Here is a 24,852-nt window from a genome sequence, read left to right on the forward strand (position 1 = left end):
CTTAAATATTTGAACAGAGAGCCGATCGCTGGGGCTATGACTGGCCGCGGTGGAAACCAGAGCGTTCAGGATTCTGGATCAAGCCATGATTCCTGGCCCAACCACACGATCTCGTCCGTGGTCACGCGTGGGATCTACGCTAATGGATTGCCGGCCGATACATTCTCCCCTCTATCAAACGGACGGAGATAAGCGATAAGTATCGCGAAAATCCGAACGCCTTTGACGGCTCGAGCGACGACCCGGAATTACCGGGTGAACGAGAGACGGTTTTACAGGGAATTTTAAACCGCCCACACTTTATCGAGCCTGGAATCAAACGAATTTATTATCACTTTAACGCTTGGGATCTTACGTGTTGCCGATAAATTGAACATTTTCGCTGGGAATTAAACGGATGCGGCAAGTTTTTTAAATATTCAACTCGTAGTTTAACAACTGTGGTACATATTTAGATTTGCTCAATTTTACAAACAGCACAATGTTAGTCAAAACAACTACTTAGCGTTGGATCCAACGCTTAATGCGCAGCGTCTGCATTCCTCGAATGAACGTATGCATTATTCGTGGAACGTTCTACTTTGTTCCGTCTATCTCGTGTACCTATATATATACGTGTATAATTTAACAAATGCGCAATGTAGTTCTGTGGGATATTGTAACGTTAAATTTTGAGTAATTCTATCTAATTTCGATGTTGGTTACACATTCGTAATCCGACCTGTATTTCGAGAGCACCCGAAAGATGTATCGTTAGAATTCTCATTGCTATATGATTTATATGTATTGCACACATGAACGTTAATGTCAAATGTGATAAGCGTCAATGTTGCATCCGTCTCGGTCCCAAGCCAGAATCCCATATTATTTTGCAGCACGTTACGTGTCACGTTCTACCGCGAGATATGGTAATTATGACACGCGTCAAAACGTTCGTTTGGTGCGTAGGTATTTCTAGAAACAGGAACGCGAACCCGTTGCCCCGTAGGCATTCGCCACTCTCGAGAGCACCGAAGCTCGCTCGAAACCAAAATGGTCTCCGTAGATGGTGTACTATAATCCGTCGTTTAATTAGATCATTAATTATATGGTACCAATCAGCCACTTAATCCGTTTTTGGATACCCGCGATGCCGTTCGCCGCCGGTAATAGGTGATTAATAATAAAATAATTTAATTAACTGCTCGACAGCTGGACCAGCTCCGCGTCCACCGCGGAATAATCCTCGCAAACCGATTAATTCGTTCGCTTGCCGCGTTGCATGGCGTCGTCGATGGAGAATTTTTCGAAGTACCGTAAAAACGAACGAGAAATTTCAGGGTGGGACAGGTGGCGCGTGAAGCAAGGTATTTTCGATTCGACGTTCCTCGACAAGTTCCTCCTGGGTCCTGGAAGGCAAGCGATAACTTATAGGGAACCAGGCGCTCATCGATCCACAGCCCCGAACCCAGTCGAGAAATTCGATGCTTCAAGGCGGATTAAGAACACGCAGTTGTCGTCCAAAAACCGTGGCTCCGGAGCCCCGTGAAATGAGCGTTCCTGTTAGCTTGTCGAGCCTGAAAAAAGGCAATCCTGGTTCTCAGGAGGTGAGCAGGGTACGATGGTGAAATGATTCGGTGATCTCGACAGAACGCACGATAATCCTTGGTGTCACGAGGGGCGGGGGTGGAGGGGGTAGGAAAAAAGGGGTGCAAGCGGGAAGAACGCTCGAGGGAAAGGGTTCGTAACGAAGCGAGAGGATCCGTGTACAGCGTATAAAGACGGGATTATAATAAGCCGGGCCACGTTACGAAATTGTTTCGTTCTCTATTAATAACGGTAGGCTGGTTGCCGAAACATGGTCGGGGCACGCGGCGGCGACGGCAGCAGCGGCGGCACCCCTTTCGACACGCGACGATTATTATTACTGCCACCAGGAGGGGTGTCTTTCACCCCTCGCGATGCGCGCGAGCAGAGTGTTGTTTTGCTTGAAACTACGAGGCTTCGTTTCCAGTCATAATAGCTGACCGGTTTTCATCTTCTTGATGCCTCTCGTTGCAACGTAACGAAGGGCTCGGAGCCCTTCAAAAGAAATAAACTGCCTTTGATACATACTTACGAAGACGCTTGTAATTGAATTTGACGGGCATCGAGAGGCATCCGACGCGCGTGTTGCACTATTAGCTTCTCGTTGAACGGAGGTAGAATATAATGCTACGAATATTCGAAGAGACTTCGGTAGCGAACTGTCATTGTAGAATACAACGGAGAGGTCTGGCTTTCCGTTCGAGTACACACTCTTGATATCACGTAGACGGAGGTTTAAGGGGAATAGGTCAGACTACCGAGGGGAGCTATATCACAGGTCCATCTAACAGGATGACTAAAGCGAATCAACATTTTAATCTGTATCCCTCGATAACGGAGCCGAATCGATCCATATGTTTGTATCCTATCTATCAATGGGAATAATCTCCCGAACACACTAGCGAAGTTCATCGATATCGTTGCTGAAAAGCCCATTGATACCGGAGCTACGTAAAACCACTCTCTGATATTACTGGAAAATTCGGATTGGTAACCGCTTAATTGGTTGGCACAGCAAATCCTGGCGACGACGCTTTCGGATCTTCGGTCGACAAAGACAACGTAGGTTGCCGCAGCAATTTACTTTCTGCAACAGTCGCAGTGATGACGACGCGCCTCCATTGTTCGTACGCGCTATTAGGTTTCCGATGCTGCCTCCGGTGCAACCGTCATCCTTATCGAGACGGAGGGAGAGGTTGAGGCCTCGTTTGAGCGAGGGACCGGAGGGAGGACGCATTACCGATGGCACAATGAGGGAAACGCGGCAGGCAAGTTGGTCCCCGATACGGATTGCGGCGGCATTGATAGTAACGAGCCATTAGGGTACGCGTTAAACGTATCTCTGGCGAATTTCGCTCGGCTGAGAAACGCCCAAGGTGATGCTTTCGCGATGAACTAAATTTTCGGCAAGCTGGATTACCGCTAGCTTTTGTTTCACCGAAGTCTACTTTCGAGATTCGCTGCTCCATCTTTACTTCACATTGCTAACTTCCTATGATAGTCGTCTTTCTTGTGCAAGCCAATATTAGTGTATTCGGCGTTAGCTTGAATTCGAATGATCGATAGATTGCTATGGAATATGGATCGCATCGCAAGATGTGTACCGAGCAGTGATTGCTCCGTTTCTCATCCGATAAATTAGGAATACAATTTGTTTATCCGTGCATTCGACACGACTCACAGAATAATATCGGTGATGAAATATTTTAGATTTTCCGTTCCAGTATGGAGATCAATCTGCTGAATAATTAATCGAAATTTTGTATCTTTGAGAGTTCCGTTACGTTCATGTTGGAATTTCATATCGCGGTATTCGTTCTTCGAATGAAATGTTTCTCAATGTACGAACGGCTTTGAGGCGTTTCGTATCCCGAGTTGGAACACACGGGTTCTCGTGTGGACTTCTATCGACGACCGATATTCGTGTCTTGAATTCAACGATCGAAACTAAAACGCAACGCGGTCGAACAGCGCGTTTGGAATAGTTTCTGTGGGGGAACGAGTAAACTTCGAGGTCCGCCCGGAGCTGCGAAAAGGTTACATTCACTCGAGGAGCTCGAGTATATACACGATTGTATGCTAAATCAAACTGTGCGTCGAATCGGAGCACTTGCAGCGCGCGTGTCGGCGCTCCGCCATTGTTACACTTCCTGCTCGCTCCTCGTTCGCATTCCGTTTAGCATGCTACTTGATCGATCATGCATCGCACCGTCTTTGTCTTTTGCATTATTCATGATTACGCGCGTACTCGAACGCGGCATCGTAATCGGCGTAATCGAACTCTTCGCGTGCCTCTGTTTTCTCATTCTATTTTTTTCTCGTACGATATTTTTATTTCCATTTTCTTGTCCTTTCCCGACTCAACAAGCATACGAACATTTCGCAAAATCGGGATTTCGCTTTAAAAGAATGTAGATATTAAAAACGAAATATAGTGTACTTCAGCAGTTTTTTAGTATACACACTCTTCTTAACTGTAGAGAATTTCCTTGCGTTGAATCGACGTTTTGTCAAATATTCTCTACAATTTTCACTGTTCAAGCGAATAGGCTGTACTTACAGAAAACTACGTTCAATTCCATTGAATGTATAGTCGCTTTGGAAAGTAAGTTAACACTCCCTATAATTCATTTAATTCAGAAACAATGATGAACGTCGTATTGCCATGAGACGAGACGTTATTGTATAATATTTGTTTTTTACATTTATTCGAGACTCAATAGCGTTTTCAGCATTTTGGCGAGATGTCGTATTAAATTCGGTTGCTCGTTAACTTACTTTCCAAGACGACGTATAGTATTTTACACATCTGTGTTATTCGTTTGACCGAATGATAAGTAAAAAGTACGATTGACCTCGAGTGTTCCCACGACGAATACTTGTACCGCGAGCGTAAACGGCGTCGAAGGAACCGCGTAACACATAGCCAGCCCATTGAGAACCTCGCTTACGGATAGCAACCGAGCAACAGGGCCAATCCCTGCTAGATTACTTTTCAAGTATCTCAATGGAACTAGTTTAGTCGACTGCTTATGGCTTGTTATCGCGGTGAATGCGAGGCTGCGCGACAAAACGACACCCCGCACAAAGCCGCGGGCCGGCATAAAAGAGCGTTCGGGACCATTCAAAATTGTTGCGCCGCGTTAACAGTCATTAACTTCGTTAAGTGGATACACGTACGGTGCATACGTACAGACGTGGCCGTCGAATCCGTCACATTTTAATGCCTCCGTCATTGTCCGTGGCGTAATGTTTCCGGTTACACGAAGCGGAACATCGGTTTCTTTCTTCTCACCCTTCGGCGGTGTTTTTGTTTCAGTGTAGTTGCGGCTTCCGGCGCGTGACAGCCACGAAAACGAAGATCGTCGCAGTGTGAGTCGGTGCATCGTGAGACAGGTGAGTTTGAAAGGCTGTGTATTCAAAGAAACGAGAGGAAGCATAAAATGCAACCCAGGTTCGAAACTACAATGTTCAGAGCACATTTAACCCCGATGCAGATCGTATGAAAAAATTCAGATCATGAGACTTTGTTTGACATCTATTTTATTTTTATCCGATTCGTCTGGAACGAGTTAAGTACGTCGCGTTGTCTGTCGTACCCCGTCAGTAAAAATGAATACTTCATGCGATCGCATTATTATGAGATTTCACGAAGTTGGCGTTGAATCACGAGAGGTTAATTTCGCCGGTTTTCCGGGTTAGAACCGCGATTTAGAGGCGATAAGCCGACTGATTATCGTCTCCGACTGGATTCCTTAAAAATTCTCGTTGCCGGTGAAACGACGCCAGTTCGCCGGGTCGAGACAGGCCGTCGCGTTATCACGGGAATCACGATGTAGTTTGGCGAGGCGGGCGTCGCGATCAGGAGATACGTGCCACCATAAAGCTTGCGTTATCTTAACGTTATTGCATATGACGGACGTGTTACGTGGTCCCGGTGCGGTGCCGTTCCACCGCAACTGCGACAGATGCGAGCATCCAGCGGATATTGTCCGTTCGAGTGCAACCCAACTACGGGGACATTAATAGAATATTGATAAACAAAGGTGCGACCCATGCCGTTAGCCCGAAATTACAGTACGCCGGGATATTGAGATTCCGTTTGCTTCGAGTTCCTCGTTTGAATACTATCCAATATATTGCTATGTAGGAACATGTATAATGGTGGAGTGGTGTATTAGAATATTAGATGAAGCCTTTCTTCAAATACAAAGAACGTAAAAAATTCTTGTAAGGGTCAAAGTATTTACAACTCTATACAAACGCCAACGATTTTATCAACAGAATGTCAGTTGAAGCAATTGGAGGATACTCTCGTTCGATAGACTTTCACCTAGATCAGGTGAAACATCACAGGATGCAACGTTTGATATTCACTGAGCATGATTATTCAACGATCCAACGCGTTATTCGTCGTAACTAGATTTTTCAGCGATGCACTGTTATTAGATGCAACGTCGTTCGACAGACGGCCGTGGCCGATCGGAATATCAACGAGCAAAAGGGGTGGAGAGCGATGCAAATCGGGGGTGCGCTACCGCGATTGGATTATCACGAGCGATCGGTCAAACGGCGCATGGAAATTTTAATTATCGAAACGGCCGTGCATCGTCGTCCGGCTGAAATTACTTAAAGCACCGGGGATACTTTTTCGCCCCGCGATCGTTGATAATCCCCGCGAAGCGACGCGTTGCGAGGCTGCCGGACAAGCGAGTGGCCGATGGATCGAGGACAGTGAGCAGATGGCCGGACCCGGTCCCGTTGAAGGTAATCTCGTTGATTTCGCAAGATACCGCGCGCAGTAGTCGTGCAGATTGCCGGCCAGAAGGACTCTATTGGATCAACGGCCCCACCCTTTGTCTCGTCACGCTTTCAACCGTGTCCTCGGGACAAAGTACCAACTGGTACTGTTTTTAAATAGTTTAGCTGGGAATTGGGCAGTTGCCGCCGGCTATCAAAGTAGCTTTTGTTCGGGTCGTAGTTTGCTGATTCTCGGACCACCGTTGACCGGACCAGACTACCGGTCGTATATTTAGATCTTAATAGATAGGGTAAAGAGTTTACGAAAGGGATTTCCCTTTGACTCTGGCCTTTGGGAATTTCGGACGTAATTCAAGTGGAAGCTAATCTTGAAATATGTATACGATTAGGATTACAGTTTTTTCGTATGCAGTGGGTATACCTCTGGAAGATAAAGGTCAGTCAAACTGGTAGATGTTGCTCTCGTCTGCATGATTATTGACAAGTTATACAGGGTGATTCTATCGTTGGAGGCTCTAAAAAAAGTAAATGTCGCCCATTTTCCACTATCAACATTCTGAACATCAAAAGATCAGCCGCACCAGAAGGTGGAAAAGGATCGAGTTTCCTCGTTTAATCGCTTTCCGCCACGAAAACGCAATTCTCCGGCGTAACGAAGCCCGGTTTGCGGTCGTTTCCCGAATTCAATTCATCGCGTTAGGTAAATCCACCGACCGGCCAGAGAGGAGTCGGTGAGTGGGGGTAAATCGTTGATATGGTCCCGCGGATGGGCATAAAGGTATCGTCCGCCTATCGAGATCTTTCCGACAACCGTGTCCGTCGTTGATGTTCTCTCGGAGCGATAGCAGACGGAGAATCCTGGCGTCGGCGTCGGGTCGAAGCTCGCGCGGCATTCGGCGTCAGCGTCTTGAATGGTGACAAACGGCATGTACCGCGAACACACAGTCGCGCGTCGTGGCTGCAACTCGAGGCATGAAGGGGCCCTGCAGCGCGTGAGCAATGCGGATGCACCGCGGAGCCAGCGGGCGAACACACAGTTGACAGAAGCGCTTACGGAGGCGAGAGATCGTGCCTATGTTTCATCGTCCCTACCACTCTCTCTTCCTCTCTCTCTACCTCTCCGGCTCCCGTTTCACCTTGTCCCGTCGTGCCTCCACGCGTTTCGTCGCCGTTCTCTCGGTGCCTCGCGATCTCCTCGCGTTAGAAATCGTCTCCACGGTCCTGTTTCGCCTCTGTTGTTCGCCCGGTTACGCTCCATCGTGCCGCCGCCACCGCCAAGATACGGCTCCCGGGCTCCGGTGATTCTTGGCGACGTGTGCCGAGAGGTTCGCGAATCGGCAGCTGGGATTTCGTGGCGTGATTCAAATTTCGAATGAACTTGACTAGGTTGTCTACGCTCGGGGACAATTATTCCGGGGGAATCTCGGCAGCTTGGTTTCGTGGAATATGTATGTACACCAACTCTTTTGAATACAGTTCCTCTATTTCTATTCTGGCGGAAGTATAACACTCCACGTATATTGTAGCAGCGATACTTGACCAATAGATTGATTTAATCGTCCCCTTGCGAGCAAGTTTTTTTATTTTAAGATCATTTCGTTCCGAGGAAGACATGTTCGTAAATCGGGTCGATAGAAAATTCGCTAAACGTGGATATATACTTACAGTTCGCGCCGATTTTCCACGAATCCAAATTGAAACCGACGAAATCCAGACCGCTCGATTGTTATTCATACAATATATGGGCTTCTGGTTTGCCGCGGGGAGCGTATATATTTCGGAACGGTTACAAGGGACATTAAAACGGCGGATCGATTAAACGCGGCCAATTAAAACTTAATGGCGTCGAATTAAGCTCCATAAAAGCCGTAGAGCGAGATTTTTTACCGACTCCCGGCACTTCGTTCTCCTCCTTTTTTTTTCTCTCATTGCGAATAAATGTTCAGCGTCGCGCGGGGCGGCCGCGAAACTCTTCATTTTTTCCCTCGTTCGATACGCTGGCGGATTTAGATACACGTTCGAACATACACAGGGGAATTTTTTCCATCCAGAACCAGAACCGCGGGAGTAAGATCGCGTTCGATGCAGCGCGTAACACGGTAAATAAAAGCGTCTGTTTTCCGGTATAAGAAACTGAATGCAGCCAATTGGAAACCAAAGGAACTCGATTAAACCCAATTATATCCAATCAGGTTCGATGAATAGGATATTCTCGTTGCTCTGTCTCATCCATTTCCCCTCTCTCGTAATCTTTCCCGTATTCGTTCCTTTCCGTCTGAGTAGCGTTTTAAAGGAAGATTCGCAAAATATACAGCTCGCCGTAATCTTCTGTTTCTCGAATAAACACCGACGGCGCTCGTGGCAGTCTCGGCGACTTAACCGCAAAGGTCATCGAGAGGGGTCTTCGGTCGCGACAAGCTGCAAATCTTTTATCTCGACGCCGCAGACTAAAAGTCTTTCAATTTGCGAACGATCCATCGGTTTGAGCGTCGAGGCAACTGGTAGCCGGCTACAGGGGCTGAAGTTTCGCTACTAGGTCGACTTAAAATTCTAATTCCCTCCCTCTCTCTCTCTCTCTCTCTCTCTCTCTCTCTCGCGGTTCCTTTATTCCGTCCCATCCAATAATCCTAACTTTCGTTGCTCTTTCGCCCGAGCCCCGCGAGAGTGTACATACGCCTGCGTGTGGTGTCACACGCACACGTAGTAGCTTTTAAGTATGTACACGGAACCGCGTGCACGTAGACGAGAGGCACACACAGGCGCAGAAGAAAGAGGCGACTTCGGGCAAGAGAAGATACGGCGCATACGTAGCGAGGCCACACAGCACAGTACAGCTCCGAAGCATAGTCTCAACTCGACTCGAGCGGCTGAATCGATCCGCGAGCCTTCCCCTGCACACTATCTCGCTCCCCCTCTCTCTCTCTCTCATTCTCTCTGCGGCCCCAGAACCCACGTCGACCGCCCAACCACCCACCTGCATCCTCTTTCTCTTTCTCGGGCTCTGGCACCCCCTGTCCCGTTTCAACCCCAGCTCTGCCTCCTCCTTCTCGGCCAAGCTTCCTTCTTCTTCAACCTACCCGCCTCCTTCTCCCGGCGTCTCCCTCGACGCCGACCCCCATCGTCCAACCTGGTCACGCGAACCTTTCAAAAATGCCTCCTGGCCCTCTCGCGCCCTCCGCGTGAATTTCTTCGATATTTCGCTTCCGCTCTCGACCGACCTCCCGACACGTCGAACCGCCCTAGGCTTGATTTTTGCCAACTGTTTTGGAACTCGGTTGGACCATCAGTTTCAAGAATATAAGATAACTCGGGGGTGCTTTTTTGAGGTACTCGAATCCTTTTAGTTTGGGTTTTGTTGGGCCATGATTTCTGTTCCTGTAGTACCTAATATAAATACCTTTTCAAGGATCAAGAATTTGTATTGTTTCATGTTAAACGATACGTGTTACTTCTTGGAGATCGAATTTTCCGACATTGTTAAGTCGAGTCACCGAGTATACGTTGGCCCGCAGAAGGTGCTTGGGAAATCGGCAAGGCGACTCGGTCTTTCGCGGTGAATATCGACTTCTGGAACGGTTGGGAGCACTCGGAGGGTCGAGGGGTGAAGCTTTGGGGTGCTGTCTACCAGAATTTATAAGAAGGTAGGCCTGTGTTCGTGCGTTCGTAAGGGATGGGTACCTTCTCGAAGAATGGATGGCGTATGCTTGTGAGAGGGTCTTTCTGTTAATCGGTAGACATTCCGAGAATCATCGATCTCGTCCCACTATTTTCGGAAGAGGATATTTCTTGAAAATGACGACGATTCTTCTAGATTCCCGATGGTCGAGGTAGCGAGCATTCGCGCATTCCATCGATTCCCGAATCGCCGATGGTCAGCAATAAATGCGATGAAATGTTTCTTCGGGCATCGACCGTACAACGCAGCGTACACCTCGAGTCTCTAATCGGCACTTGTCAGCGATTTGCCAAGTGTCCACAGCTCGATACACGACATAATCGCGCGCAGCTGAACGATCGGTCGTCCGGGGCCAGCGGCTAATAAACTTTTAACGGGACGTCGTCGGGTCGCATTAACGGAATAGGCGACACGTAAGGCGCTCTTCATCCAGGGGCAGCCATTGAACGGGACCCGGGGGAAGGATTCGCGCGCCTCGATACAGCTTCCTTTCCAAGATTTCCCCTCGAGCGGTCCGAGAAAGTTTCAAATTGACCCTGGGTCGGTTTCAGCAGAACCCCCACCCATTCTCCTCTCCAACCCCGCGCGACTTCCACTCGAGACTCGATCCGCATCAAATAAACTCTAAATAGAGAAGACGAGGACCACTGTCGGAGATCGAGGAGCAGAAGCGCAGGGAGCGCTAAAGGGGAGGGGGTGAGATAGAGAGAAAGGGTGGGAGGGTATAACGGTTTCCGTTGCGGGCTGAATTTCTCCATTAGCCAGCCTGTATCTGTGCTGTGCGGGCATCTGTGGTTCCCAACGCGTGCGTGGTACGTCTATGCGTGTCGGTTCTGCAAATACGTACCTGGTATACACGTATACATGCATTCATACGGGCGTGGAGTGGCGCGCGCGTACACTCGCCCGGCGAATGCACGCGGCCTCAGACACCCGCAAAGATGAACGGGGACACAAATCACCGACGTAGAGAGAGATACCATCGGTAGGAGGTTCCTCTCTCCCAGACACGTGCGTAATTGAATCGGTCATATTTCGGGCAGGAGATTCAGTGCGTACCTTGTACGTGATGTATGTGGGTACCGGGGATGTTCCCGAAAGTAAGGTACTCCTTTCCCCTGTCGTGATAAACGAGTCGTTGCGTGTGCCGCCGGCTGGATGGAGTCGACTCTGCGTTTCGAATGAATTCAGTGATCCCGATGCGAAAAGATCTTCGTTTTAGATTGGAATAATGCATATTGTAAAACAGCTATCTAAGAGTATAATTATGATCTTTAAACAGCTGATAAGATTAAATAATTATTCGGAAAGGGAACAGCTACGTATTCAGCAGTATCAACGGGACTTTTTGTCGGTTCTCGGTCCGCAAACAATCGGAATCGCCGAGCGCGACGGGCATTTTCATCTCCGTACTAGGAAACGTTCAAATATTTGCCGCTGTAATAACAGTAAATCCCTGCGTTTTATGCATCGGTAATAACTAACGTACGGAAGAGAAAAATATTTTCGCCTGACTCCCGATCGCAGTTGAAGAGGATTAAACTTGTACAGCGAACGGAACGAAAATTTTAATCGGTTCTACGCGACGTTCTTCCCCCCGTCGCGATTTCATTTTATGCAGATCGTGCCCCGGAGAGCAGAGGAAGTCATGGAGAAACCCCCGGCGAGAGAAGTCTAAGGTTAATTCGAAACTTTTCCGGGTTGGCTCCCGGGGCTCGGGGTGTCCAAAAGAGAATACCATACGAGCCGTATAGATTCTTCCAACAGTTCATCCGGGATGAGCAATTTTTCTTTGAAACGTAACTCCCTCGGCTTCACCGTACCTACCGGGGTGTCTTATTAACCGAACTGCCAAGCCGGGCTGGAACATTTGCGGAAGCCCTCTCGTTCGTCGAGGAAACTGCGGCCGAGTAACCGAGAAAAACTTACATATCCTCTTTCCCATGATCTTCGCTGATATACCGACCGTTTCGGAACTGCGACTAGAGAGACTCGAATAAAGTCAGTTTTTTTTTTCTCGCAAATGTTATTACACGACGTACAAACGTTTACCATGACTTTCCGAAATTATACTACCCGATGTAATATTCCTCTTGGAACGTTATTCCATTCGGCACTCGCTCTCTCGTTCTTTTTCTCTATACAGCCGAGTTTCGTTCGGCGATAAATTAATTACATCCCGTAACGTCCAATCCCCAAGTTACGAGATGGCTCGCGTATTCGAAGTGGTTGGTCGCATTTTAGCCTGGACATATACCGCGGAATTAAACAAATCGAACGTTAATCCATTTTTCCGTCGTCGAAGCTGCTCGCCGGAAGCGGGAATCGAGAGAAAGAGTGAGTGTTTAAATGAGAGTGTGTGTGTGTAAGAGAGAGAGAGAGAGAGAGAGAGAGAGTAACGTTCAATTATACTCGCGAACCTGGAAGCGTATCGCGGCCCCTGATGCAGGTAATATTTCACGAGCAGTCCCGCTGGCACGGCATTAAAGCCGGTCGAACGAGCGTTCATAGAGCGACACATTTTTCACAACGGGATAATAACAAGATAGATCGCGGGGAACATTGATGAGCGCATCAGGGCCAGAGCGAGCGAACGTGGATCGAGTGGAATTCGTGCGATCGGTCCCCGGTCCGGTCGTCCGGCTGTCCGTTGGTACAAGCGCGTCTATGACGTTCATACATCATCGATTGTCCCATAAACATATATGGGGGCGTAGAGTGGTGATATTCGGTTCGCGCCAGTCGTTCCAGTCATTATGCACCCCGTGCAAACCCGCCTATTACTCGATGTGGAGCCCATCCGCGATTACTCCTCTCTCCTCCGGCCATTTTCTCTCTCCCCCGCCCCTCAGCTGCCTCCTCTCTCGGTCTATTTCTCATCGAAGCACATGCATACACAGACGGAACAGACGTATTGGTCGGTACACGCTTCGTACGACAGTGTACACGCATCCGCGTCTTTATGTGTGTGCATATCGCCCTTATCGCACACGCGAGCCGAAAGCAGCAGTTATTACGACGTTACGTAGAGTAAATGGCACAGACAGATATAGAACCGGACCGAGGCAGAGACGGCGAATCGATACAACGGTGTATACAGGACCCCTGGCAGTTGGATGCAGACATCGAGCCATCATCGATACGCAGATTACTTAAGTACTACTTCTTCGATCCCACCACCCCCCGGGCCACCCCTCGACCCTCGAGCTGCCGGCGTTTCGGAAATCGAAGCGACCGAGAGAGCTTTCGTAAAACGAGTTGGCCCCGTGAAACGAGTTGCCGAGATCCTCGTGCCGGTTCTCTCGCCTTGTACTCCTTATCGCGGAGTTCAACGCGAACTTCTGATATTTCGCTCGCAGACGACAGCCATTTGGTATATTAAGCGGCTCCGGACGTCGTCCCGACGACGGGACATTTTCGAAAAGACTCACGGAAGTTCGTTTTTGATCATCCCTTTGACGGATCCATGCATGTTTCTATCATGGCTGGGACCAACTATTCTCGTTTTAAAAAAGTAATCGGATTAGTTTTATTCGATTCACTAACAAAATTTTGCTTCTAGCTTTCTCTTTAACTCTCCTCCGCCGTTAAACTACCGAATATCTGTAGAAATTTGTGTCCCTTTCATCGATTCAAAGACGCTGCTCATGGCGATTGAATGGCCTCGCGTTACCGGTGACCGCTAATTTCCGGAATTAGCCCTCTAGCCTTCCGCGCCATTTGTTAGTTTGAAAGGGTCGCGTATAATATTGATAGCCTGAAAAAGCGGGCAGCGGGTTATGGAAGTCAGATATATATATATATATATCCAGTTATAGGCTATTAGCTTCGAAAATGGAGAATCGATATATTCGCGTTCCCGTCCGATAGGAAGATTAGGATATCGAGGACGCGCGTAAACCGAGTATCTCGAAACTCTCACAAATTTTCCGGCGGCTTTCGTTGCTTCGGTCATCTCCGTAAAATAGCCAGAAGCCCCAGTTGGCCTCTTTCATCGCGAAACATCCCTCCAATTACACCAACTAGAAGTAAGCCGGCCGGCCGTCGAATAGCGTGGATAACCGGCTGGGTGTCGTTGATCCTGGAAAACCCCGTTATAAAGTACCGTAACGAATAATTTGTTAATGAAACCACCGCTGAAAAACTTCGTTGGAAACGCTGTCGACACTTTCTCCAAAAAGTGATGCAAACTAATACAATAATACAACTACTACTACTAATAATAATATGTTTTTATTACAAAGAGTAAAACTTGATCCAAAATGGAAATCCCAATTAACTATATGTATGTATTTAGAGTGAGGATTCCAGCATCCTTTTTGAACAACGCAGACGAATGTTTAGTACATATGGATGCAGGTAGTGCATTATAATATAATGAGAACGCTTAATTCAAAGAGACTATGGAACTAATCAGTGGTATGCGGAGGAATGGCCAAACGAAAAGCATGATTACTAGCATGTTTGTGTGATAAATGGGAATTAGTATAAAGCAGCTTTGCGTGGATAGGAGAGGATATTAAACCAGAGACTAGTATGGATAAGGCAACAAAGATGAAATATCTATCGCTGCTTCGTGTTAGGCCATCTACTCGTACAAATAAAAACAGGAAGATTTGGACGCAATTGATAATCGTTTTTTCACTGCTCTCCAATTCGAAATTAACATATGTCGCGACTTGGCTCGAGAACAGCCTCGACAGGACTCGATTCAGGGGAAGCATGTGATCAAACATTTAGCGGTACACAAACTCCAAAAGCGAGAACAATGGAAAGTAATCAGTCGGAATAGGAATTACCAGCAGTTGAATAGGGAGTTGTCTGTTACCGTAACTTCACTTACGTGGTCTACCTTCGCGGAAGATTCCAATTCGCGGTGAGGACTCGAATCGTAGATCCGCCGGTTGATTACGTTTCAGATCGACTCATGGGCACAATTTAGGACACGTTTATCACGGGGTCCTGTGTCTCTGTTCGTTGGAACGGAATGAAATTGAATAGAAAGGAACGAGACGGGACGGAACGGAACACGCACGGTATACAGCCGGCCGCTTTGATTCTCGCGATCATTGCGTAAGCGCTAATTAGGCACTCACGGTAAGTCCTTACGGACGATAAACGCCTGGACGAGTTAACTTGCAATAATAACGGTCGCTTGCCGGCGATAATGGCCACTGATTCAGCACTATTTAGACTCGCGCCACGACCGCCCGGCATAATCGCGTGGCTTGCGATTTTCGAATCTCTATAAACACCGACGGTCAGCAAATTAACCCTTCCCTTCGTCGGCCCCCCGTTTTCTCTTTCTCTGTTTCCCCGACCCGTATACGTCACCCAGCCACCCTTTCCTCCGTCGACATCCGCTTCGTCTTCGTCCCCTTCCAGCGATTCCCCGAGGCCCCCCCCCTTCCCTTCCCTCCTTTTCCGTTGACGAGTCAGTAAATGCTGAGTATTTAGGATTCCCGAGTTTCGTCGTGTAAACTGAGGCGAAGCTCCCAGCCGTGCAAATATTTGATTTCTAAGTCTCGATGAAACACGCCGCGCGATCCCCTCCCACTTCCCACCCTTTTCTCTCCCCTCGTGCTAGCTCGCTACTTCCGCGCCCGACTTCCTTCGGTCGGATCATTAAAGCGATTATTAAGCGCGCGGGTACATTCGGAAGCGAAGTTGTTTAATCAGGAATGAGGATAAGTGAGTTGCAGCCGCGTACGAGATTATTGGCTGCTGCGCCCCCCTAGAGAGTTCCGAGGTGTTTTATCAGAAACTATGGAAGCTGATAGAAGCAGAAGAGGGTAATTAATGAGATACTGGAGCGAGTAAAATTTCCAGTGTCTCCGTGGACGTGGAATGCACCACGCGTTGCGTGTATGTACACAGAAGAATGGAATATGCTTTCGCCAGGGTATTCGGAGGACAAACGTCGTGTTTTCGTGGTGGTTCTGTTGTCGATCAACGTTCAGACATTTCATCCCTGGACGGTCGACGGAAAGTTTTCGTTCCCATGGGAAGCAGTTTTTGACGTTCCGTCCGTTATTTCGCTGGGTATTGTCCGAGGGGGGTGTAGCATGGGTCTGGACGCGTTGGAAGACGGCCAACGGGCAACGGAAGGGAATTTCGCTGTAATTTATTTAACAACGAAACTCGACGTGGAAAAATTCATTCGTTAAAATCGTCTGGACGTTGGTCCGACGACGACGACGACGACGACGGAACGAAACGAGTACGACGCGGGGTCGCCGTGCGCGCGGAAGGGATGCCTGTCGAGCGCGGAGATCCGTGTACTTAGACGAGAGTGGCCAGTCTACCCCTCGAGGGAGGGGGGGAGGGCTAATTTCCTTTATCCATCGGAGAGAACGCGGAGAACCGAGGAAACGGAAAGCGGCGAAAAGCATGGGGAAATACGTGAGCCGCGCGGTTGCAAATCTACACGGCCACTAGTCTCGTTCGCGTTGCTTCGAAATTTCACTGAACGTACACGTCTTACCGAGAACTGAAACATATTTCATGTCTGTTCTGGTCTTTCCGATGCATCCATTTTCGTCATTTGTATCCTGATTATTGTTATCGTTGCGATACGTTTTTATTTTGCAGTTTTAGTTTTATGCTCGATAAGAATGTGTAACATTCTTTTCATACTGCGTATCAGACGATGTGTACAGTCGATACAATAAAACCAATCGGAGGAATGCCTCGTGGTTGACGTTCGACTGTAGTCGAAGGCAGCGTTCTGTGACTTTGATTTCGGTCGGCGGCAGATTCCATGCTATTTTCTCGATCGATACAAGTGTAGCAACTAGCGTTAAACCGAATTTAACGAACTCTGGTGTGCCGAATCTCTGTAGCCGCCATCGACGGCGACTACCGACATATTTTACGGAGCTTTGTTACTTTTTTTTCCGCGCGACTTTGCTAGACTACAAGTAACAACGTTTCGATTTTTTCGATAACGAACGAAACGTATCGTAGAAAAAACTATGGCATAGGTGTTAAAATTTTCGAAACGTTTACGACGTATTTGCGTCAAACAGGCGTTTCGATTATTGAAATGTCGGATACAATGAACGATTCGGATGGTGATCGATTTAATTGTAGAATTTGTAGAAGAAACAGCAATTAATAATGCAATTCAAACGACACCGCTGAAAACTTGCGCAAAATTACACGTAAACGTCAATAGAGTTATAATTACAATAGTGTTACATTATGTACTTAAAACAGAATGCATTCTGCAAAATTGATAACATCATCGAACAACAAATGATGCAATAAATTATTTGCACGAAGTTAAATACACATTGGCACGAGTATAATTAACGTATGAATAACGAACCTGAAAATTACATGCCGATTCACTGTAATAGCATTAAAAGGGCGCACGTAACGCTAACGCAAATACTACTCGAAAGTTTTTCCATCACCATTGGAACGCAGACGACGAAAAATGAAGGTGAATTTTATCGCGAAAACCCTCCACTGCGGATTCTATGTACATCGGAGAAGGGTGCTCGGAAAACACTTCCCGCTATACGTCCGAGTGAAAAACTTCGCAACCGCCCAATTCGATTCACGCTCGCTATTCGTCACCAGTCAAAGGACAGAGGCGATTCCATCGCGAAAGGGAGGAAAGTATCAAGAAAGGGCGGACTCCGGGCGCGACGTCGCCCTCGGTCGTGCGTTAAAGTAAATTAAACAAACACCGTCTCTGCGGCCGGTCCCGTCACCACGAGTAATACATTTTATGGACGATTTTGTGAAACGTGCATCCCCCGCCTCCTCCACCGTTCCCACCCTCACGCAGCCCGCGTGTGGATGCGTTAATCCCAACCCCCCGGCTAACCCTCGCGGTTGAATGCGCCCAGCTAAAAGCCACCACTACTACCAGCAATGCTGCCGCCATTCATCGAGGCGCTTTCCAACCCCTCTCACCCTCTCATTCCTTTCCCATCCCTTCCCTTCCCCATCCCTCCCCGCTCTCTTTCCACGACTGCCGTCTCCCTCCGTTCCCCTCCAGTTCCGCAATACCCCTTTCACTCTCCTCACACCCCTTTACCTCTTGCCCCATCGGTCCAAGTACCCACCCTGTACCTCCACCCGTTGCGACCTCTCGAGAGCACAATAGATTCCTGTAACTACCCCTATCTACGGCACGAATCGAATGCCTGTTTGTGTATTCGAGTGTACGGTTATTTGCCGGACGCTGCCGTGTTATGTGTACACGTACAACCGGCAGAATCTACGCCTGGAACCTCATCCCCCTTTCCCCTCCGGAGCCCTCGCACCCCATGGAAATCCTAGACCGCCCACGGCGCTAGGATTACCGGTTTCCAACAAGAACTCGCGGCTATCGGAGACAGTTTTTTCGACGACCCATTGTTCATCCAGACTGATGATCGACGTTTCTTGCGGCGCGTGTTCCGTTTTGCACGGGTTACCGGCGCGATGCTGTGGCGTTTCGAAGAGTTTCTGTAAGTACATACGCGTGTACCGAAGAAGGCGGTGCTGCGACATTGAAACCTGAATTATGGTGGAAAAGTAAAGAAATGGTGCGACAAGCAATACAGTACGGAAAGAAAGGAAAATCACATGGCGCGGAATTAACGTCGTGGTCTCCATTAACACGTTGACTCCGGCAGTGAAAAAGGCCGTATGTAGCCAGACGGACTTTATTTTCTTTTTTTACGTCATAAATCGCCAAAAATATATGCGCGTTTAGTTAATTGAGGCTGTTGGTCTTGTCTTAAATTATACCGCGATATTCATTTTACACAAAATTTTGTTAATTAAAATTAAATAATCTAGCCTCTCTCCAATGTACCCTTCGCTCGTATTTACGTGACGTCGCAGTCAAAGTGTTAAATGGTTTGTTTGATATTATAATATTTTCAGTTCTTTAAATTCCATCCGATAAGAATACAGGCTCCGAAACTCGTTCTAATTTATCCAGAAGGTCCTGTTTCGTTTATACACCGGTTGTTGCGTGCGATTGTTACGTAAATTACGGAAGGGTTCCATGGAACGTGGAAGAAAACGCGTGAAAAATGTGGCCAGGCGAAATCGAGGTCTAGGGGGGAGGCTGCGGCATAAGCGTTGTCGCCCCGCCAGCTGCTTCGTTTCAATACGGTGTTTTATTATCGGTAGAAAAAATTCCGCCGGTCGAATGCCGTGACTACGCGGAGAGATTATTTACGTTACACCGCCGTAGCGGGTGTATAACTTAAAAAGCACGCTCGCGTGTGGCCCCGCTATAATAATTGCTCCCGTCAAAATCGCTGTAATTTACGAGCAATTCCAGTTCGTTCTTCCTCCGATGTAATTTCCCGACTCCCGAGGAAACAGCGATCTCCCGTCGTTGTCGTTCGCCTGGCCGAATTCCGTAGGTAATTAAAGAAAACGTGTCCAAGACGCGAGTAATTGCTTTTCATCCCCCTGATAGCGGTGTCACCTGCTTGGCGAGCTTCCAACCATTTATCCCGTACTTACCTCGTGGATCGCGGTAACGAAACGAATGATGAATCGGTATTGAAAACACGGTTTGGACAATTACTCTGATGCTCGTAAGTATTAAGACATCTGATCTGTATGAAGAAACTGTGATGTTTCGTTAAAACGATATTTCAGGCTACGTTTATTACTTTATAGTAGCATAAGCTTTGTCCATTGAATGTTAGTATCCCGTAAGTAACATTTACTTAAGGCTTTCAGCAATTTCGTAATGGCTTGCAATATTTACTGCATTTTCGATAAGTGTCCTACACTTACGAGGGGAACGGAGGTGTACGTCTCGGTTGAAATTGCGAAGCTTGACGAACTGATTCGGAAAACAATTCTCAAAGTATCTCGAACGCGCCGTTCGAGAAGAAATGTCGTCGTGAAACGGAAGCCCCACGATACGTAGCTACGATAATCGCGGAAAAGGGGCCCGTAAAGAGCGGCGAACGTTCGAATTCCGTGCCACCATTTTCTCGGGAGCCCCGAGGATTTCCGTAATTTCGTACGTTTTCCCTAATTCCGTGCAGAATTATCGCGGAAGCGCAAAAATTCCGATCCAAGGTGCGCGTGTCCGCTAGGAAACTTTACGATCCGCCTTAGCGCGTGCGATAATGGACCGGCAGGAAACTAGCCGAGATATCCGGGAACCGATTGCCAGCAATTATCATCGATTTCGGGCTGCAATTAAAGCGAGTGACTTCGAGACTACGGTTCGAATGAATTTTCGCAGGCGTTATATGTATAATAACGGCTATCCCTCCACCACGGTGTTATTAAGGGGGGTGACAGTAAACTTGGCCGGTTCGCGGCCTCCGGCGAATTTAATTACGCCCGTAAAGTTGCGACCCGAGCCAGTGCGCTCTGGCGTCGAGTGACCGATCTAACTCGAACAATTTGACCCGATTTTACTGGGGACGTGCACACGACGGCGCAGCCAATGACCCTTTCGTGAACCGACGTTGTTCCTATCGGACCAGACGTGAACGCATCCGTGTGCACCTCCCGTATACATATACGTACCTGTGTGCACGGTCGTCGCGTCTGCCGCGAATCGACGTTATCGCATCCGGCAGTTCATATCGCGCTGCCTCTGTTACCAACGATCGACCATAAAAATTTCAATCCGATGCAAAAGGGGTTTGTTCGTCGATGGTCTTTGTTGGGGGAACTTCGAACGTTTTGCTAGACTGGCTCACCAAAAATGCGGTTGTGGGAAAATTATCCGTTGCAACGATGTTTCTTTTCTTCGGGAATCGACGAGTGTTCAACGTTGATAAGAATGATGAAGTTACCGTAGTCAGAATGTATTGACAGAGTGCACAAAGAAAGAGTGGAAGAGATACCGTAAAGTATGCGATCCGATACAATGTTAGGGATGTCCATACAGCTGGTAAATCGTTGATGCATTAATGGCATCTTGTCTTAATTGCAATACTTTATTCGAATGACCATCGGGGTAAATTGATAAAAAAAAGAAAAGAATAAATTTTCATTTCGAAGGTATATGAAATCGTTGCAGTGTATCATCGGTAACCAATGCTCGGAAGACAGGGTACCAATGACCAGAATTTACCAGTTGCCGGGACGTGCGAACACCTCTTAATTTGCGCAGCGGTCGCGGTCGGAAACGGATCGTCGGTTATCCGGACGCGAGTTGCCCGGTCAACGTTGCGCTCTCGGTTAATACATCAGAACGATCTATGTAAATGGGATGCGTCCGGTGTAGAGGCTGCCATTATGCAGCCATCGGACGCGAGTAAATCGCTCCGAAAATAGTAAGGTCGTCGGATCGAGACGAGAGACGGCTTCGACGAAATTTATTCGATTTCGCGCGTACCCTCGGTAATTAATCGATCCTGGCTGGTCGAGTCGATCGAATTCTTCTGTCGTTTTTCTAGGGTGGATCGACGTGTCACGGTCGCGCGTGCGTGTGCACGCGTGCATGCGAATCGAGGAGGCCGTCTCGCGACTCTTTCGCCAATTAGTCGTTTGGCTATAATTCGCGTTAATCCCCGAGTCGCGTGGAAATCTCCACATTTAAATCACAATGCGATCAGCCAATTAGTCGCGCTCGGTTGTAGCCGTCGCTCGATTATCAATTACCGTGACCATTCTAACGACCAACAGGGGAGAGACGGCTTAAGCTCTATAATTCAATTTTCCTGTCGGAGCGTTGCGCCTCGCGTCGGGGATTCGGCATCGAGCGGACACCGGCGCCGCGAAAATCGCCCACGAAGAATTTCGACCGCTTATTATCGCTCGAACACGAACGGTTCTGTTAATACGCGAATATCGTGTTTGATCTGCGATCAACGCCTCACCCTCCACGTTTTTCCATCGTGTGACATCGCCTTGTTTCATGATAATTCGAGCACCACTGAATGAATAGTTTGCAAACATGACACTTTGGCATCTTAGGAAAATTGTGACCGTTTAAAATTTATCGAGCTGCAAATGGAGGAAGATTTTGAATGTACGAGTCCTATCTTTGCTAGAAATGGCAGATGGTGTTCGAAACGGGAACAAACTTTGTAAAACGAGTATAGTAGATAGTTATTGATACACCTAATAGAATGCCGGATTCCTTCGATTGTGTTTCAATTGACATTTGAAAAATACCGCTTGCCAGGCACATCACTAGAATACCTAGACGCGAGTACCATGTAACAAGAAATCGTAATACATAGCAGGTTTTTGAATAAAAAGTAGATTGCTGGACGAATGGTAGTTACCGAACAAATTCTAAAACATTTTTATACCGTGAAAGAACTATCCTCCCACACAATTGTAGTACAAATTCATTCGCTGTCGGCCCATTCGCAGGTATTACCATTTCTGCGAGTCTCCCATATCCCCCAATATTCCCTGGCGCAAACACGACCAGACAATTTCAATCGTTCTTTTCACGTTCACCGATACGGCCTTCCTCGGAACGTATCGAAATATCGGTTGAACAAAAATTTCCAGACAATCGTGAAATTATTGAATTGTTCCGCGCCGTTGATCGACAACCGCTCGGCTCCGCCGCGTCTTCCTTCGCCTTCGCCGACACGTTTTCATCGTAAGTATTTACCTTCTCGGAAACGAGACGCGTTCTCGCGATTTCACGGGACCGGGGCGCGCTCGCGGGAGGAGGGTGAGTGTTAAGAACAAAGTTCCAGTATCCATGAGAAATGAATATCGCAATAGGTATTTTAACGATGCATTCGATAACAGAAAACGTATAGGCGCTTATTTAAAGTCCGCGCGTATAGTTGATTGTAAAAATCTTAAAAAAGTAATCCCTCGTTTCGATCTTATTATTTTTTATTTCGATATACGCAACATCGCAGAGTCAAACGATATGTAATGTAAATATTCCTGACGTTTATCTCGAAACTTTTCACCGTATTTAGGTTACCAACCACGCGGGGATTTGTTTGCTTACGATTTTCCGATAACAGGCGTAGACACAAAATATGCGGAAACTACCGCAATAATTCCGCGAACGCTCTTCTGTCCGAACTTTATTGCCAAAGAACCTTGCGACAGCAGAAACGGGCAGGTTTTTCGGCTCATTTCACGACGTCTTCGCGGCCGGTTTTTTTGTCTTGTCGCCTCCTCTGGTTAGTCGACCGTGAAGGCAAATCGCTCGTGAAAAAAATTGCTCCGTTGGCTCGTGAGGCGAACCTTTTAGAATTAAACCGAACTTAACGAACCGATCGAGGTGCCACGACGATGCTTGCCTGATTACATCCTTCGACTTGCTCGAATTTCTGTAGGGCTGATAAACTTCGGGGAGAACAATCGCGTTCGATTAGTAGGTTCGAGTTCGAGCAACTAGCTCGTGCATTTTCAACCTTGTAATCCCCGATCACGTATTTTAAGGTCGGTATTCTTTAGAGCGGATGCTTCGGCAGTAATTGTAAACATACAGTCCTTCCGTTTCATCAATTTCGTTAATTTTACAAAGCATTTTTTTACCACTGTAGTTGCAATTGTGTTGGAAATTAAATGACGACAACAGGAGACATCTGAACTTAGTTAAATTTGTTGAGCGTTAAAAGTGTAAAAAGCAATTTAGGCTTAAGAAACCGGAGGCGCATTTATGACCAGTGCCCCCGATCAGAACAATACAGCGATCGAGGCACGCGGGCCCATTATAACTCTAACTTTATTAGCGGTCATCGGTCATAACCTGGGATTTTTGGGACAGCTGCTCACCACGTGTTTGTCACCTGCAAATAACATAATTATATCGGCCTCAACAGCTAATTTCCAGGAATCCCAGGACACCCTGAGAAAAGGAAGAAAAATGACACTCTGTCTCTTTCTACCAGCGCGCCAAATTTCGACACACCCACTCCAACAGCCACAACCAATCACACTCAAACACACCCTCTCCGATACTCACTGCATTCCATATAAAAAGACATAACTCACACAGACTTGTGTGAGAACACATTCAGACCACGTTCACAAGACATTCACATCACTGTAATATTATAACACGATATATTTTACATCTGGTAATATAAAAACTCAGTAATACAGCACAAATATTCTATATTCGTTATCTCTTCGATCCTCCGCTCCGAGTATTAGTTTACTCTGAGAGCGCGACACATCCGAACGGTTGACTTCTTAACCGATCGTCACTTTGCGTCGCAACAAAATTAATATTCAGTTAGGCGAGTTACAGGGTGTTCGGCTACGGGTGTTAGAAAATTTTAGGGGGTAATTCTACACGTTAAAATAAAACGAAAATTGTTACCGTCAAACCACGTGTATCTGGATTTCTGGACAGCTACAAGCCGCATGTGCTTAGGTCGTTTTATGATTCCGTTACTAATTTTAACAAAGGCTAATTCCACGAATCTAGGACAATGTGGTAGGACAAGAAAGGAAGTTTATTTAATCATTTTTCGGCTCACTCGGATGTGTCCTACCCACAACGCCGATTCGACCAGTTAGCCTTAAGAGTTGTAAGCAATGGAAAAGATTCTACCTTTTTCGTAGTCTGTCTTACCGTCACATCCAGCCGGAATCGTCAGTCGAAAATCAACCATCGTGTAGTCTACTTCTCTGTACATATTGTACATCGCTTCATTTCCATTACACTTCGTTATTAAATCTATCTCGTTGATAAATAGTTATTGTCGTTCATCGAGTATTTGTTTTCCTCGTCTTAAATACTAGAAGTATCAAAAAGCAATCGCGTTAAGGACTTTGCGACACAATAATTCAATTTATTATAGTGAGTTGAAATTTAGTTTAAGTTAGTTTATTTTCTGTGTTTTCGGTGTGTGTGCTGTGGATTTGAACAAGTGACCAGATTTAATGTTGTGCAACGATTCGTGCGTATACGGTTTTGGGAACTG

At 47.2% G+C, this 24,852-nt stretch overlaps 1 protein-coding gene across 1 annotated transcript in view; it reads left to right on the forward strand.

Annotated features, from left to right (window-relative positions):
- The window catches only part of LOC107186935, a 275,736-nt gene that overhangs the window by 57,230 nt on the left and 193,654 nt on the right, over nucleotides 1–24,852 (forward strand). The window contains exon 2 of the mRNA XM_015574908.1: nucleotides 4,886–4,962. The gene's annotated coding sequence lies outside the window, so the exon portion shown is untranslated. The remainder of the gene's footprint in view (nucleotides 1–4,885; nucleotides 4,963–24,852) is intronic.

The sequence above is a fragment of the Dufourea novaeangliae genome, unplaced genomic scaffold (genome assembly GCF_001272555.1).
Source record: "Dufourea novaeangliae isolate 0120121106 unplaced genomic scaffold, ASM127255v1 scaffold81, whole genome shotgun sequence".
Classification (NCBI taxonomy): Eukaryota; Metazoa; Arthropoda; class Insecta; order Hymenoptera; family Halictidae; genus Dufourea; species Dufourea novaeangliae.